The 17,892-nt window shown below is 62.5% G+C and overlaps 5 pseudogenes; all 5 read right to left on the reverse strand.

Annotated features, from left to right (window-relative positions):
* Nucleotides 1-1,049: 1,049 nt before the first annotated feature.
* On the reverse strand, nt 1,050-1,168 carry LOC142875147 (uncharacterized; annotated as a pseudogene).
* Nucleotides 1,169-5,005: 3,837 nt separating this feature from the next.
* Nucleotides 5,006-5,124, reverse strand: LOC142875148 (uncharacterized; annotated as a pseudogene).
* Nucleotides 5,125-8,961: 3,837 nt separating this feature from the next.
* Nucleotides 8,962-9,080, reverse strand: LOC142875149 (uncharacterized; annotated as a pseudogene).
* Nucleotides 9,081-12,927: 3,847 nt separating this feature from the next.
* LOC142875150 (uncharacterized) lies at nt 12,928-13,046 on the reverse strand (annotated as a pseudogene).
* A 3,838-nt stretch (nt 13,047-16,884) lies between these two features.
* Nucleotides 16,885-17,003, reverse strand: LOC142875151 (uncharacterized; annotated as a pseudogene).
* Between the last annotated feature and the right edge of the window lie 889 nt (nt 17,004-17,892).

The raw sequence follows: 17,892 nt of genomic DNA on the forward strand, positions 1-17,892 counted from the left end.
CGACTGGGGGATGGGCGCACTTGAAGCTCTGACCCGAGGGGGGAGGCTGGGAGAGGGCAACGCACCCGTCCTTAACATTGGTGCCCCCACAATATGCTGGAACAACATGAGGGGTAAATGAATAAGAACACGGGGGGGGGAGGGGGGCACGGGCAACACATGTCACCTTAATACTTGGACTCCCATCATCTGCTTGAAAAGAGAGAGAAAAGTAAATGCAATAATAGAGATAAGAGACACTTTTTAAAAATAATGAATCCGGCCGGGCGCTGTGGCTCACGCCTGTAATCCTAGCTCTTGGGAGGCCGAGGCGGGCGGATTGCTCAAGGTCAGGAGTTCAAAACCAGCCTGAGCAAGAGCGAGACCCCGTCTCTACTATAAATAGAAAGAAATTAATTGGCCAACTGATATATATATAAAAAATTAGCGGGGCATGGTGGCGCATGCCTGCAGTCCCAGCTACCCGGGAGGCTGAGGCAGAAGGATCACTCGAGCCCAGGAGTTTGAAGTTGCTGTGAGCTAGGCTGACGCCACGGCACTCACTCTAGCCTGGGCAACAAACCGAGACTCTGTCTCAAAAAAAAAAAAAAAAAAAATGAATCCGAAGAGAAAAGTAAAAGGAGGCCTGTGGAGCAGGTCTGGGTGTGACTCCGGATCCCCGAACATCAGGTGCCACCACCAAAGATTCCTACGTGTAGCCCATAGAACCCCAAAAGCAACGGGAGGAGTTCTGGTCACATACTCCCTCAAAATGACATCCTGGCCTTCTTCTGGAACTCCCTCCCCTCTCAGACTCTCAAGGTTTCCTCCAGCGTGTCGGCTCCCACAGAGCAGACCTTTGGTCTGAGACCTGACAGTCCAGAAGCCACGCATGCTGCCGCGTGGCGGCGGTGTCACGGCTCGGGACAAGAGGAGGCCCCACGGTGCGGGCTGGGGCGCCAGGCACCGCGGCCGGCGGGCGCTGAGGGTGGGGGTCACCCCCACCCCGGGCCGCCCCCGCACTCCCAGAAACGCGACAGAACCAGAAGCAAAAAAAAAAAAAAAGAAGAAGCCTACGGCACCCGGTATTCCCGGGCGGTCTCCCATCCAAGTTCTAACCAGGCCCGACCCTGCTTAGCTTCCGAGACCAGACGGGATCGGGCGCGTTCGGGGTGGTGTGGCCGTGGACGGCGGAGGGCGCCCCTGCCCCGCTCAAGAAGCCGAGCCTCTCTGCGCTTCCCCGCCGCCTCCTCCCGCCCCAGGCCCCGCGCCGGGTCGGGCCTGTTGAGTTCGCAGGCCGCGTCCCGCGGGCTCCGAGGGACGGGGGTGACAGGCGGGGCGGGCAGGGAGCGGCGGGCCGGGGTTGGGGGCTGTCTCTGTATACACACACACTCACACTCACACGCACTCACTCACTCACACTCACACAAGATGCGCCTCCACGGCTGGACCCGCCAAGGTGGAGCCCTTCCAGCCCCCCTCCTCTCCTCGCCTGGCCTCCTTCACCTCCCCGCCCCCCACCCCCAGCGCGCCGGGGCCGCTGACTGCGCACGGGCGGGAGGGGCGGGGCGCTCGCCCTTTGACCCCAGCCAGGGGCGGCCCTCCCCCACAACCCCTTTCAGCTGCGCCCCCCACCCTGTGGCCCGGCGGCCGCCTATTCCCCCGGGCCAGGGCTGGGGCACAGCGCACGGGGGAGGGGAGCCAGTGTATGGGGCGTCTCTCTCTCTCTCGGGATGTGTCCCATGGGTGGGGTGGGGTGGCGTGGTTTGTGGGGCGCTGAAGAAATCAGTCCCCTCCATCTCCTCCCTCTGGAAAACACCCAAGCCCTTGGAGAACTGCCCGCACCTCTACCTACCGTGGGGGCCGGGACCCTCCTCTGTGTCCTCCTGTGGCCCAGTCCAAGGGGCCTGGGCCTGGCCGGGGCTGCATTGGACCCCGACCACCCTGGCGTGTGGACTCGCTAAAAATTGGCGATTAGATATTGGATTCCAGCGTCATTGAGGTCATTTCACTAATGAGTGCACCGCAAAGAGTTTCCTAATCCATCTGTGAGGGTGGCAACCGAAAGAGAATTTTAGAGCTGACAGAATAGGCGAGGAAAGGCATAGGAGATTTCCACACCCAGTAAGGAAGCCTTTCCCGAAGTGGAAGAAAGAAAGGAGCAAACAGAGACACCGGTAGCCCGCCCGGATCAGAGTCTGCCCCTGAGAGAAAGTACCCTGACCAGGTTCACCCGTGGGTGGGTCGCGAGCTAGCGGCATTCAGAAGAGCGAGGCCCGCAGTCTGTGCAGAAGACACCTGCACTCGGGTGTGTGTGGCGGCACGATTCACAAGCAGCTCCAGATGTTAAACCAAGGAGAAGCCAGGGAGTTCCCAACGCCCCAGGTGTCCTCAGCCCACGACTGGCTGCTGTGGGAATGCGAAGCCCGGCTCCTTGTCTCAGAGCGGGGCAACCAGGAGGTGTGATGTCCACCCCGGGGTTCCCAGGAGGATCAGACTGAAGCTGGGACTTGGCCTGAAAGTGTCCCCTCGCATGGCCACCCCCTTCCCCTTCCTGCTCCTCTACTCCTGGTGCCCCTCCATCCAGGGGCCAGACCTTAAAGAGTCACCCGCAAGAGAATCCTGGTCCCAAAGGAGCCTTCTGGGGGACCCCTGCTGAGAGAGGTTGTGGGCATGGCCCGCTGGGGCTCTGCCCGACCCAGGGCTGAGAGATGCAACCTCCCAGCTCTGGGTCCCTGCAGGAAGTGTTGGCAAGCACAGGGCCAGTCCTCCAAAGGCCCAGGTGCAGGGAGCCCAGGCCAAGCAGCCCGTGGAAGAAGCCACATGCTGTGCCACCCCGGGGAACACGACTGCAGGCCACGGCCCTTCCCACCTCCTCCTCCTCCTCCTCCTCCTCCTCCTCCTCCCACCCCGCCTCCGCCCCCGCCCCCACATGGCACAGGGCCCAGAGACACCTCAGACACTTGCTACCCAAAGTGCAAAGGGCATCAGTTGCTCCTCCAAACCCCCCCCCCAGCCCAGCAGACCGCGTTGTCCAGCCAGCCCCCGGGCCTCCCTGGGGTGCCCAGCACAAAAGTGCAGACACCCACCGGACCCTCAATCTCAGTTTTCGGATGTTTTTGCCACTCTGAGGACCCGCAGGCCAGCTGGGCCTTCTGGCAGGACAGAGAGCCCCGGAATCCGACGTGGAGAGCTGGGTGTACGTCCCCATGAGGAGGCGGTCCCCACCTCCGCGGCTCTCCCCTTGCGGGGAGCGGCAGCCGCGGGGCCTCAGAGAAGACACCAGGCTGGGCCCCCACGGCACAGCGGGAGCACGTCCCCCGCAGGCCACTTAGCCACGGCGGCCAGCCGGCGGACGGTTGGGTTGCGCGAGACGCTGCGGCCGCCCTGCTACCGGGTTCCTGGGAGGGCGTCCTGGAACCAGCGTCCACACCAAGCCCTTGGAAGGCCCAGGCGACGGAGGAGCCCCGTCAGGCAGGGGCCGAGGACGGTGACGGCCCGGGCGGGGAGGAGCGTGTCAGGCAGGGGCAGAGGACGGTGACAGGTGATAGGCCGGGCGGGAAGGAGTCAGTCAGGCAGGGGCCGTGGAGGAGACGGGCTGGGTAAGGGTTAGGGTTAGTGTCAGGGCACAAGTCACAATCGCAAAGACCTGGAAGCCACCCGAGTGCCCATCGACCCACGAGTGGGTAAATAAAATGTGGCGCGTGGACACCACGGAGTGCTATTCGGCTATGAGGAGCAGCGGTGAGGGGGCACCTCTCGTGGTTCTCCTGGCCAGAGCTGGAACCCGTTCCAGTAAGCCAAGTATCCCAAGAATGGACACACGAGCACCACGTGCTCGCGCTCACCAGCAAATGGGTACGAACCGATGGACACCTAAGTGGACACAGAGGAATCACCTTCTTCGGGTGGGTGTCGGGCGGGTGGGGGGAGGGGATGGGCATACACATCCATTAGGAATGGGGTGGGTACGCACCGACTGGGGGATGGGCGCACTTGAAGCTCTGACCCGAGGGGGGAGGCTGGGAGAGGGCAACGCACCCGTCCTTAACATTGGTGCCCCCACAATATGCTGGAACAACATGAGGGGTAAATGAATAAGAACACGGGGGGGGGAGGGGGGCACGGGCAACACATGTCACCTTAATACTTGGACTCCCATCATCTGCTTGAAAAGAGAGAGAAAAGTAAATGCAATAATAGAGATAAGAGACACTTTTTAAAAATAATGAATCCGGCCGGGCGCTGTGGCTCACGCCTGTAATCCTAGCTCTTGGGAGGCCGAGGCGGGCGGATTGCTCAAGGTCAGGAGTTCAAAACCAGCCTGAGCAAGAGCGAGACCCCGTCTCTACTATAAATAGAAAGAAATTAATTGGCCAACTGATATATATATAAAAAATTAGCGGGGCATGGTGGCGCATGCCTGCAGTCCCAGCTACCCGGGAGGCTGAGGCAGAAGGATCACTCGAGCCCAGGAGTTTGAAGTTGCTGTGAGCTAGGCTGACGCCACGGCACTCACTCTAGCCTGGGCAACAAACCGAGACTCTGTCTCAAAAAAAAAAAAAAAAAAAAATGAATCCGAAGAGAAAAGTAAAAGGAGGCCTGTGGAGCAGGTCTGGGTGTGACTCCGGATCCCCGAACATCAGGTGCCACCACCAAAGATTCCTACGTGTAGCCCATAGAACCCCAAAAGCAACGGGAGGAGTTCTGGTCACATACTCCCTCAAAATGACATCCTGGCCTTCTTCTGGAACTCCCTCCCCTCTCAGACTCTCAAGGTTTCCTCCAGCGTGTCGGCTCCCACAGAGCAGACCTTTGGTCTGAGACCTGACAGTCCAGAAGCCACGCATGCTGCCGCGTGGCGGCGGTGTCACGGCTCGGGACAAGAGGAGGCCCCACGGTGCGGGCTGGGGCGCCAGGCACCGCGGCCGGCGGGCGCTGAGGGTGGGGGTCACCCCCACCCCGGGCCGCCCCCGCACTCCCAGAAACGCGACAGAACCAGAAGCAAAAAAAAAAAAAAAGAAGAAGCCTACGGCACCCGGTATTCCCGGGCGGTCTCCCATCCAAGTTCTAACCAGGCCCGACCCTGCTTAGCTTCCGAGACCAGACGGGATCGGGCGCGTTCGGGGTGGTGTGGCCGTGGACGGCGGAGGGCGCCCCTGCCCCGCTCAAGAAGCCGAGCCTCTCTGCGCTTCCCCGCCGCCTCCTCCCGCCCCAGGCCCCGCGCCGGGTCGGGCCTGTTGAGTTCGCAGGCCGCGTCCCGCGGGCTCCGAGGGACGGGGGTGACAGGCGGGGCGGGCAGGGAGCGGCGGGCCGGGGTTGGGGGCTGTCTCTGTATACACACACACTCACACTCACACGCACTCACTCACTCACACTCACACAAGATGCGCCTCCACGGCTGGACCCGCCAAGGTGGAGCCCTTCCAGCCCCCCTCCTCTCCTCGCCTGGCCTCCTTCACCTCCCCGCCCCCCACCCCCAGCGCGCCGGGGCCGCTGACTGCGCACGGGCGGGAGGGGCGGGGCGCTCGCCCTTTGACCCCAGCCAGGGGCGGCCCTCCCCCACAACCCCTTTCAGCTGCGCCCCCCACCCTGTGGCCCGGCGGCCGCCTATTCCCCCGGGCCAGGGCTGGGGCACAGCGCACGGGGGAGGGGAGCCAGTGTATGGGGCGTCTCTCTCTCTCTCGGGATGTGTCCCATGGGTGGGGTGGGGTGGCGTGGTTTGTGGGGCGCTGAAGAAATCAGTCCCCTCCATCTCCTCCCTCTGGAAAACACCCAAGCCCTTGGAGAACTGCCCGCACCTCTACCTACCGTGGGGGCCGGGACCCTCCTCTGTGTCCTCCTGTGGCCCAGTCCAAGGGGCCTGGGCCTGGCCGGGGCTGCATTGGACCCCGACCACCCTGGCGTGTGGACTCGCTAAAAATTGGCGATTAGATATTGGATTCCAGCGTCATTGAGGTCATTTCACTAATGAGTGCACCGCAAAGAGTTTCCTAATCCATCTGTGAGGGTGGCAACCGAAAGAGAATTTTAGAGCTGACAGAATAGGCGAGGAAAGGCATAGGAGATTTCCACACCCAGTAAGGAAGCCTTTCCCGAAGTGGAAGAAAGAAAGGAGCAAACAGAGACACCGGTAGCCCGCCCGGATCAGAGTCTGCCCCTGAGAGAAAGTACCCTGACCAGGTTCACCCGTGGGTGGGTCGCGAGCTAGCGGCATTCAGAAGAGCGAGGCCCGCAGTCTGTGCAGAAGACACCTGCACTCGGGTGTGTGTGGCGGCACGATTCACAAGCAGCTCCAGATGTTAAACCAAGGAGAAGCCAGGGAGTTCCCAACGCCCCAGGTGTCCTCAGCCCACGACTGGCTGCTGTGGGAATGCGAAGCCCGGCTCCTTGTCTCAGAGCGGGGCAACCAGGAGGTGTGATGTCCACCCCGGGGTTCCCAGGAGGATCAGACTGAAGCTGGGACTTGGCCTGAAAGTGTCCCCTCGCATGGCCACCCCCTTCCCCTTCCTGCTCCTCTACTCCTGGTGCCCCTCCATCCAGGGGCCAGACCTTAAAGAGTCACCCGCAAGAGAATCCTGGTCCCAAAGGAGCCTTCTGGGGGACCCCTGCTGAGAGAGGTTGTGGGCATGGCCCGCTGGGGCTCTGCCCGACCCAGGGCTGAGAGATGCAACCTCCCAGCTCTGGGTCCCTGCAGGAAGTGTTGGCAAGCACAGGGCCAGTCCTCCAAAGGCCCAGGTGCAGGGAGCCCAGGCCAAGCAGCCCGTGGAAGAAGCCACATGCTGTGCCACCCCGGGGAACACGACTGCAGGCCACGGCCCTTCCCACCTCCTCCTCCTCCTCCTCCTCCTCCTCCTCCTCCCACCCCGCCTCCGCCCCCGCCCCCACATGGCACAGGGCCCAGAGACACCTCAGACACTTGCTACCCAAAGTGCAAAGGGCATCAGTTGCTCCTCCAAACCCCCCCCCCAGCCCAGCAGACCGCGTTGTCCAGCCAGCCCCCGGGCCTCCCTGGGGTGCCCAGCACAAAAGTGCAGACACCCACCGGACCCTCAATCTCAGTTTTCGGATGTTTTTGCCACTCTGAGGACCCGCAGGCCAGCTGGGCCTTCTGGCAGGACAGAGAGCCCCGGAATCCGACGTGGAGAGCTGGGTGTACGTCCCCATGAGGAGGCGGTCCCCACCTCCGCGGCTCTCCCCTTGCGGGGAGCGGCAGCCGCGGGGCCTCAGAGAAGACACCAGGCTGGGCCCCCACGGCACAGCGGGAGCACGTCCCCCGCAGGCCACTTAGCCACGGCGGCCAGCCGGCGGACGGTTGGGTTGCGCGAGACGCTGCGGCCGCCCTGCTACCGGGTTCCTGGGAGGGCGTCCTGGAACCAGCGTCCACACCAAGCCCTTGGAAGGCCCAGGCGACGGAGGAGCCCCGTCAGGCAGGGGCCGAGGACGGTGACGGCCCGGGCGGGGAGGAGCGTGTCAGGCAGGGGCAGAGGACGGTGACAGGTGATAGGCCGGGCGGGAAGGAGTCAGTCAGGCAGGGGCCGTGGAGGAGACGGGCTGGGTAAGGGTTAGGGTTAGTGTCAGGGCACAAGTCACAATCGCAAAGACCTGGAAGCCACCCGAGTGCCCATCGACCCACGAGTGGGTAAATAAAATGTGGCGCGTGGACACCACGGAGTGCTATTCGGCTATGAGGAGCAGCGGTGAGGGGGCACCTCTCGTGGTTCTCCTGGCCAGAGCTGGAACCCGTTCCAGTAAGCCAAGTATCCCAAGAATGGACACACGAGCACCACGTGCTCGCGCTCACCAGCAAATGGGTACGAACCGATGGACACCTAAGTGGACACAGAGGAATCACCTTCTTCGGGTGGGTGTCGGGCGGGTGGGGGGAGGGGATGGGCATACACATCCATTAGGAATGGGGTGGGTACGCACCGACTGGGGGATGGGCGCACTTGAAGCTCTGACCCGAGGGGGGAGGCTGGGAGAGGGCAACGCACCCGTCCTTAACATTGGTGCCCCCACAATATGCTGGAACAACATGAGGGGTAAATGAATAAGAACACGGGGGGGGGAGGGGGGCACGGGCAACACATGTCACCTTAATACTTGGACTCCCATCATCTGCTTGAAAAGAGAGAGAAAAGTAAATGCAATAATAGAGATAAGAGACACTTTTTAAAAATAATGAATCCGGCCGGGCGCTGTGGCTCACGCCTGTAATCCTAGCTCTTGGGAGGCCGAGGCGGGCGGATTGCTCAAGGTCAGGAGTTCAAAACCAGCCTGAGCAAGAGCGAGACCCCGTCTCTACTATAAATAGAAAGAAATTAATTGGCCAACTGATATATATATAAAAAATTAGCGGGGCATGGTGGCGCATGCCTGCAGTCCCAGCTACCCGGGAGGCTGAGGCAGAAGGATCACTCGAGCCCAGGAGTTTGAAGTTGCTGTGAGCTAGGCTGACGCCACGGCACTCACTCTAGCCTGGGCAACAAACCGAGACTCTGTCTCAAAAAAAAAAAAAAAAAAAAATGAATCCGAAGAGAAAAGTAAAAGGAGGCCTGTGGAGCAGGTCTGGGTGTGACTCCGGATCCCCGAACATCAGGTGCCACCACCAAAGATTCCTACGTGTAGCCCATAGAACCCCAAAAGCAACGGGAGGAGTTCTGGTCACATACTCCCTCAAAATGACATCCTGGCCTTCTTCTGGAACTCCCTCCCCTCTCAGACTCTCAAGGTTTCCTCCAGCGTGTCGGCTCCCACAGAGCAGACCTTTGGTCTGAGACCTGACAGTCCAGAAGCCACGCATGCTGCCGCGTGGCGGCGGTGTCACGGCTCGGGACAAGAGGAGGCCCCACGGTGCGGGCTGGGGCGCCAGGCACCGCGGCCGGCGGGCGCTGAGGGTGGGGGTCACCCCCACCCCGGGCCGCCCCCGCACTCCCAGAAACGCGACAGAACCAGAGGCAAAAAAAAAAAAAAAGAAGAAGCCTACGGCACCCGGTATTCCCGGGCGGTCTCCCATCCAAGTTCTAACCAGGCCCGACCCTGCTTAGCTTCCGAGACCAGACGGGATCGGGCGCGTTCGGGGTGGTGTGGCCGTGGACGGCGGAGGGCGCCCCTGCCCCGCTCAAGAAGCCGAGCCTCTCTGCGCTTCCCCGCCGCCTCCTCCCGCCCCAGGCCCCGCGCCGGGTCGGGCCTGTTGAGTTCGCCGGCCGGGTCCCGCGGGCTCCGAGGGACGGGGGTGACAGGCGGGGCGGGCAGGGAGCGGCGGGCCGGGGTTGGGGGCTGTCTCTGTATACACACACACTCACACTCACACGCACTCACTCACTCACACTCACACAAGATGCGCCTCCACGGCTGGACCCGCCAAGGTGGAGCCCTTCCAGCCCCCCTCCTCTCCTCGCCTGGCCTCCTTCACCTCCCCGCCCCCCACCCCCAGCGCGCCGGGGCCGCTGACTGCGCACGGGCGGGAGGGGCGGGGCGCTCGCCCTTTGACCCCAGCCAGGGGCGGCCCTCCCCCACAACCCCTTTCAGCTGCGCCCCCCACCCTGTGGCCTGGCGGCCGCCTATTCCCCCGGGCCAGGGCTGGGGCACAGCGCACGGGGGAGGGGAGCCAGTGTATGGGGCGTCTCTCTCTCTCTCGGGATGTGTCCCATGGGTGGGGTGGGGTGGCGTGGTTTGTGGGGCGCTGAAGAAATCAGTCCCCTCCATCTCCTCCCTCTGGAAAACACCCAAGCCCTTGGAGAACTGCCCGCACCTCTACCTACCGTGGGGGCCGGGACCCTCCTCTGTGTCCTCCTGTGGCCCAGTCCAAGGGGCCTGGGCCTGGCCGGGGCTGCATTGGACCCCGACCACCCTGGCGTGTGGACTCGCTAAAAATTGGCGATTAGATATTGGATTCCAGCGTCATTGAGGTCATTTCACTAATGAGTGCACCGCAAAGAGTTTCCTAATCCATCTGTGAGGGTGGCAACCGAAAGAGAATTTTAGAGCTGACAGAATAGGCGAGGAAAGGCATAGGAGATTTCCACACCCAGTAAGGAAGCCTTTCCCGAAGTGGAAGAAAGAAAGGAGCAAACAGAGACACCGGTAGCCCGCCCGGATCAGAGTCTGCCCCTGAGAGAAAGTACCCTGACCAGGTTCACCCGTGGGTGGGTCGCGAGCTAGCGGCATTCAGAAGAGCGAGGCCCGCAGTCTGTGCAGAAGACACCTGCACTCGGGTGTGTGTGGCGGCACGATTCACAAGCAGCTCCAGATGTTAAACCAAGGAGAAGCCAGGGAGTTCCCAACGCCCCAGGTGTCCTCAGCCCACGACTGGCTGCTGTGGGAATGCGAAGCCCGGCTCCTTGTCTCAGAGCGGGGCAACCAGGAGGTGTGATGTCCACCCCGGGGTTCCCAGGAGGATCAGACTGAAGCTGGGACTTGGCCTGAAAGTGTCCCCTCGCATGGCCACCCCCTTCCCCTTCCTGCTCCTCTACTCCTGGTGCCCCTCCATCCAGGGGCCAGACCTTAAAGAGTCACCCGCAAGAGAATCCTGGTCCCAAAGGAGCCTTCTGGGGGACCCCTGCTGAGAGAGGTTGTGGGCATGGCCCGCTGGGGCTCTGCCCGACCCAGGGCTGAGAGATGCAACCTCCCAGCTCTGGGTCCCTGCAGGAAGTGTTGGCAAGCACAGGGCCAGTCCTCCAAAGGCCCAGGTGCAGGGAGCCCAGGCCAAGCATCCCGTGGAAGAAGCCACATGCTGTGCCACCCCGGGGAACACGACTGCAGGCCACGGCCCTTCCCACCTCCTCCTCCTCCTCCTCCTCCTCCTCCTCCTCCTCCTCCTCCTCCCACCCCGCCTCCGCCCCCGCCCCCACATGGCACAGGGCCCAGAGACACCTCAGACACTTGCTACCCAAAGTGCAAAGGGCATCAGTTGCTCCTCCAAACCCCCCCCCCCAGCCCAGCAGACCGCGTTGTCCAGCCAGCTCCCGGGCCTCCCTGGGGTGCCCAGCACAAAAGTGCAGACACCCACCGGACCCTCAATCTCAGTTTTCGGATGTTTTTGCCACTCTGAGGACCCGCAGGCCAGCTGGGCCTTCTGGCAGGACAGAGAGCCCCGGAATCCGACGTGGAGAGCTGGGTGTACGTCCCCATGAGGAGGCGGTCCCCACCTCCGCGGCTCTCCCCTTGCGGGGAGCGGCAGCCGCGGGGCCTCAGAGAAGACACCAGGCTGGGCCCCCACGGCACAGCGGGAGCACGTCCCCCGCAGGCCACTTAGCCACGGCGGCCAGCCGGCGGACGGTTGGGTTGCGCGAGACGCTGCGGCCGCCCTGCTACCGGGTTCCTGGGAGGGCGTCCTGGAACCAGCGTCCACACCAAGCCCTTGGAAGGCCCAGGCGACGGAGGAGCCCCGTCAGGCAGGGGCCGAGGACGGTGACGGCCCGGGCGGGGAGGAGCGTGTCAGGCAGGGGCAGAGGACGGTGACAGGTGATAGGCCGGGCGGGAAGGAGTCAGTCAGGCAGGGGCCGTGGAGGAGACGGGCTGGGTAAGGGTTAGGGTTAGTGTCAGGGCACAAGTCACAATCGCAAAGACCTGGAAGCCACCCGAGTGCCCATCGACCCACGAGTGGGTAAATAAAATGTGGCGCGTGGACACCACGGAGTGCTATTCGGCTATGAGGAGCAGCGGTGAGGGGGCACCTCTCGTGGTTCTCCTGGCCAGAGCTGGAACCCGTTCCAGTAAGCCAAGTATCCCAAGAATGGACACACGAGCACCACGTGCTCGCGCTCACCAGCAAATGGGTACGAACCGATGGACACCTAAGTGGACACAGAGGAATCACCTTCTTCGGGTGGGTGTCGGGCGGGTGGGGGGAGGGGATGGGCATACACATCCATTAGGAATGGGGTGGGTACGCACCGACTGGGGGATGGGCGCACTTGAAGCTCTGACCCGAGGGGGGAGGCTGGGAGAGGGCAACGCACCCGTCCTTAACATTGGTGCCCCCACAATATGCTGGAACAACATGAGGGGTAAATGAATAAGAACACGGGGGGGGAGGGGGGCACGGGCAACACATGTCACCTTAATACTTGGACTCCCATCATCTGCTTGAAAAGAGAGAGAAAAGTAAATGCAATAATAGAGATAAGAGACACTTTTTAAAAATAATGAATCCGGCCGGGCGCTGTGGCTCACGCCTGTAATCCTAGCTCTTGGGAGGCCGAGGCGGGCGGATTGCTCAAGGTCAGGAGTTCAAAACCAGCCTGAGCAAGAGCGAGACCCCGTCTCTACTATAAATAGAAAGAAATTAATTGGCCAACTGATATATATATAAAAAATTAGCGGGGCATGGTGGCGCATGCCTGCAGTCCCAGCTACCCGGGAGGCTGAGGCAGAAGGATCACTCGAGCCCAGGAGTTTGAAGTTGCTGTGAGCTAGGCTGACGCCACGGCACTCACTCTAGCCTGGGCAACAAACCGAGACTCTGTCTCAAAAAAAAAAAAAAAAAAATGAATCCGAAGAGAAAAGTAAAAGGAGGCCTGTGGAGCAGGTCTGGGTGTGACTCCGGATCCCCGAACATCAGGTGCCACCACCAAAGATTCCTACGTGTAGCCCATAGAACCCCAAAAGCAACGGGAGGAGTTCTGGTCACATACTCCCTCAAAATGACATCCTGGCCTTCTTCTGGAACTCCCTCCCCTCTCAGACTCTCAAGGTTTCCTCCAGCGTGTCGGCTCCCACAGAGCAGACCTTTGGTCTGAGACCTGACAGTCCAGAAGCCACGCATGCTGCCGCGTGGCGGCGGTGTCACGGCTCGGGACAAGAGGAGGCCCCACGGTGCGGGCTGGGGCGCCAGGCACCGCGGCCGGCGGGCGCTGAGGGTGGGGGTCACCCCCACCCCGGGCCGCCCCCGCACTCCCAGAAACGCGACAGAACCAGAGGCAAAAAAAAAAAAAAAGAAGAAGCCTACGGCACCCGGTATTCCCGGGCGGTCTCCCATCCAAGTTCTAACCAGGCCCGACCCTGCTTAGCTTCCGAGACCAGACGGGATCGGGCGCGTTCGGGGTGGTGTGGCCGTGGACGGCGGAGGGCGCCCCTGCCCCGCTCAAGAAGCCGAGCCTCTCTGCGCTTCCCCGCCGCCTCCTCCCGCCCCAGGCCCCGCGCCGGGTCGGGCCTGTTGAGTTCGCGGGCCGCGTCCCGCGGGCTCCGAGGGACGGGGGTGACAGGCGGGGCGGGCAGGGAGCGGCGGGCCGGGGTTGGGGGCTGTCTCTGTATACACACACACTCACACTCACACGCACTCACTCACTCACACTCACACAAGATGCGCCTCCACGGCTGGACCCGCCAAGGTGGAGCCCTTCCAGCCCCCCTCCTCTCCTCGCCTGGCCTCCTTCACCTCCCCGCCCCCCACCCCCAGCGCGCCGGGGCCGCTGACTGCGCACGGGCGGGAGGGGCGGGGCGCTCACCCTTTGACCCCAGCCAGGGGCGGCCCTCCCCCACAACCCCTTTCAGCTGCGCCCCCCACCCTGTGGCCCGGCGGCCGCCTATTCCCCCGGGCCAGGGCTGGGGCACAGCGCACGGGGGAGGGGAGCCAGTGTATGGGGCGTCTCTCTCTCTCTCGGGATGTGTCCCATGGGTGGGGTGGGGTGGCGTGGTTTGTGGGGCGCTGAAGAAATCAGTCCCCTCCATCTCCTCCCTCTGGAAAACACCCAAGCCCTTGGAGAACTGCCCGCACCTCTACCTACCGTGGGGGCCGGGACCCTCCTCTGTGTCCTCCTGTGGCCCAGTCCAAGGGGCCTGGGCCTGGCCGGGGCTGCATTGGACCCCGACCACCCTGGCGTGTGGACTCGCTAAAAATTGGCGATTAGATATTGGATTCCAGCGTCATTGAGGTCATTTCACTAATGAGTGCACCGCAAAGAGTTTCCTAATCCATCTGTGAGGGTGGCAACCGAAAGAGAATTTTAGAGCTGACAGAATAGGCGAGGAAAGGCATAGGAGATTTCCACACCCAGTAAGGAAGCCTTTCCCGAAGTGGAAGAAAGAAAGGAGCAAACAGAGACACCGGTAGCCCGCCCGGATCAGAGTCTGCCCCTGAGAGAAAGTACCCTGACCAGGTTCACCCGTGGGTGGGTCGCGAGCTAGCGGCATTCAGAAGAGCGAGGCCCGCAGTCTGTGCAGAAGACACCTGCACTCGGGTGTGTGTGGCGGCACGATTCACAAGCAGCTCCAGATGTTAAACCAAGGAGAAGCCAGGGAGTTCCCAACGCCCCAGGTGTCCTCAGCCCACGACTGGCTGCTGTGGGAATGCGAAGCCCGGCTCCTTGTCTCAGAGCGGGGCAACCAGGAGGTGTGATGTCCACCCCGGGGTTCCCAGGAGGATCAGACTGAAGCTGGGACTTGGCCTGAAAGTGTCCCCTCGCATGGCCACCCCCTTCCCCTTCCTGCTCCTCTACTCCTGGTGCCCCTCCATCCAGGGGCCAGACCTTAAAGAGTCACCCGCAAGAGAATCCTGGTCCCAAAGGAGCCTTCTGGGGGACCCCTGCTGAGAGAGGTTGTGGGCATGGCCCGCTGGGGCTCTGCCCGACCCAGGGCTGAGAGATGCAACCTCCCAGCTCTGGGTCCCTGCAGGAAGTGTTGGCAAGCACAGGGCCAGTCCTCCAAAGGCCCAGGTGCAGGGAGCCCAGGCCAAGCAGCCCGTGGAAGAAGCCACATGCTGTGCCACCCCGGGGAACACGACTGCAGGCCACGGCCCTTCCCACCTCCTCCTCCTCCTCCTCCTCCTCCTCCTCCTCCCACCCCGCCTCCGCCCCCGCCCCCACATGGCACAGGGCCCAGAGACACCTCAGACACTTGCTACCCAAAGTGCAAAGGGCATCAGTTGCTCCTCCAAACCCCCCCCCCAGCCCAGCAGACCGCGTTGTCCAGCCAGCCCCCGGGCCTCCCTGGGGTGCCCAGCACAAAAGTGCAGACACCCACCGGACCCTCAATCTCAGTTTTCGGATGTTTTTGCCACTCTGAGGACCCGCAGGCCAGCTGGGCCTTCTGGCAGGACAGAGAGCCCCGGAATCCGACGTGGAGAGCTGGGTGTACGTCCCCATGAGGAGGCGGTCCCCACCTCCGCGGCTCTCCCCTTGCGGGGAGCGGCAGCCGCGGGGCCTCAGAGAAGACACCAGGCTGGGCCCCCACGGCACAGCGGGAGCACGTCCCCCGCAGGCCACTTAGCCACGGCGGCCAGCCGGCGGACGGTTGGGTTGCGCGAGACGCTGCGGCCGCCCTGCTACCGGGTTCCTGGGAGGGCGTCCTGGAACCAGCGTCCACACCAAGCCCTTGGAAGGCCCAGGCGACGGAGGAGCCCCGTCAGGCAGGGGCCGAGGACGGTGACGGCCCGGGCGGGGAGGAGCGTGTCAGGCAGGGGCAGAGGACGGTGACAGGTGATAGGCCGGGCGGGAAGGAGTCAGTCAGGCAGGGGCCGTGGAGGAGACGGGCTGGGTAAGGGTTAGGGTTAGTGTCAGGGCACAAGTCACAATCGCAAAGACCTGGAAGCCACCCGAGTGCCCATCGACCCACGAGTGGGTAAATAAAATGTGGCGCGTGGACACCACGGAGTGCTATTCGGCTATGAGGAGCAGCGGTGAGGGGGCACCTCTCGTGGTTCTCCTGGCCAGAGCTGGAACCCGTTCCAGTAAGCCAAGTATCCCAAGAATGGACACACGAGCACCACGTGCTCGCGCTCACCAGCAAATGGGTACGAACCGATGGACACCTAAGTGGACACAGAGGAATCACCTTCTTCGGGTGGGTGTCGGGCGGGTGGGGGGAGGGGATGGGCATACACATCCATTAGGAATGGGGTGGGTACGCACCGACTGGGGGATGGGCGCACTTGAAGCTCTGACCCGAGGGGGGAGGCTGGGAGAGGGCAACGCACCCGTCCTTAACATTGGTGCCCCCACAATATGCTGGAACAACATGAGGGGTAAATGAATAAGAACACGGGGGGGGGAGGGGGGCACGGGCAACACATGTCACCTTAATACTTGGACTCCCATCATCTGCTTGAAAAGAGAGAGAAAAGTAAATGCAATAATAGAGATAAGAGACACTTTTTAAAAATAATGAATCCGGCCGGGCGCTGTGGCTCACGCCTGTAATCCTAGCTCTTGGGAGGCCGAGGCGGGCGGATTGCTCAAGGTCAGGAGTTCAAAACCAGCCTGAGCAAGAGCGAGACCCCGTCTCTACTATAAATAGAAAGAAATTAATTGGCCAACTGATATATATATAAAAAATTAGCGGGGCATGGTGGCGCATGCCTGCAGTCCCAGCTACCCGGGAGGCTGAGGCAGAAGGATCACTCGAGCCCAGGAGTTTGAAGTTGCTGTGAGCTAGGCTGACGCCACGGCACTCACTCTAGCCTGGGCAACAAACCGAGACTCTGTCTCAAAAAAAAAAAAAAAAAAAAAATGAATCCGAAGAGAAAAGTAAAAGGAGGCCTGTGGAGCAGGTCTGGGTGTGACTCCGGATCCCCGAACATCAGGTGCCACCACCAAAGATTCCTACGTGTAGCCCATAGAACCCCAAAAGCAACGGGAGGAGTTCTGGTCACATACTCCCTCAAAATGACATCCTGGCCTTCTTCTGGAACTCCCTCCCCTCTCAGACTCTCAAGGTTTCCTCCAGCGTGTCGGCTCCCACAGAGCAGACCTTTGGTCTGAGACCTGACAGTCCAGAAGCCACGCATGCTGCCGCGTGGCGGCGGTGTCACGGCTCGGGACAAGAGGAGGCCCCACGGTGCGGGCTGGGGCGCCAGGCACCGCGGCCGGCGGGCGCTGAGGGTGGGGGTCACCCCCACCCCGGGCCGCCCCCGCACTCCCAGAAACGCGACAGAACCAGAGGCAAAAAAAAAAAAAAAGAAGAAGCCTACGGCACCCGGTATTCCCGGGCGGTCTCCCATCCAAGTTCTAACCAGGCCCGACCCTGCTTAGCTTCCGAGACCAGACGGGATCGGGCGCGTTCGGGGTGGTGTGGCCGTGGACGGCGGAGGGCGCCCCTGCCCCGCTCAAGAAGCCGAGCCTCTCTGCGCTTCCCCGCCGCCTCCTCCCGCCCCAGGCCCCGCGCCGGGTCGGGCCTGTTGAGTTCGCCGGCCGGGTCCCGCGGGCTCCGAGGGACGGGGGTGACAGGCGGGGCGGGCAGGGAGCGGCGGGCCGGGGTTGGGGGCTGTCTCTGTATACACACACACTCACACTCACACGCACTCACTCACTCACACTCACACAAGATGCGCCTCCACGGCTGGACCCGCCAAGGTGGAGCCCTTCCAGCCCCCCTCCTCTCCTCGCCTGGCCTCCTTCACCTCCCCGCCCCCCACCCCCAGCGCGCCGGGGCCGCTGACTGCGCACGGGCGGGAGGGGCGGGGCGCTCGCCCTTTGACCCCAGCCAGGGGCGGCCCTCCCCCACAACCCCTTTCAGCTGCGCCCCCCACCCTGTGGCCTGGCGGCCGCCTATTCCCCCGGGCCAGGGCTGGGGCACAGCGCACGGGGGAGGGGAGCCAGTGTATGGGGCGTCTCTCTCTCTCTCGGGATGTGTCCCATGGGTGGGGTGGGGTGGCGTGGTTTGTGGGGCGCTGAAGAAATCAGTCCCCTCCATCTCCTCCCTCTGGAAAACACCCAAGCCCTTGGAGAACTGCCCGCACCTCTACCTACCGTGGGGGCCGGGACCCTCCTCTGTGTCCTCCTGTGGCCCAGTCCAAGGGGCCTGGGCCTGGCCGGGGCTGCATTGGACCCCGACCACCCTGGCGTGTGGACTCGCTAAAAATTGGCGATTAGATATTGGATTCCAGCGTCATTGAGGTCATTTCACTAATGAGTGCACCGCAAAGAGTTTCCTAATCCATCTGTGAGGGTGGCAACCGAAAGAGAATTTTAG

The sequence above is a fragment of the Microcebus murinus genome, chromosome 13, assembly GCF_040939455.1.
Source record: "Microcebus murinus isolate Inina chromosome 13, M.murinus_Inina_mat1.0, whole genome shotgun sequence".
NCBI lineage: Eukaryota > Metazoa > Chordata > Mammalia > Primates > Cheirogaleidae > Microcebus > Microcebus murinus.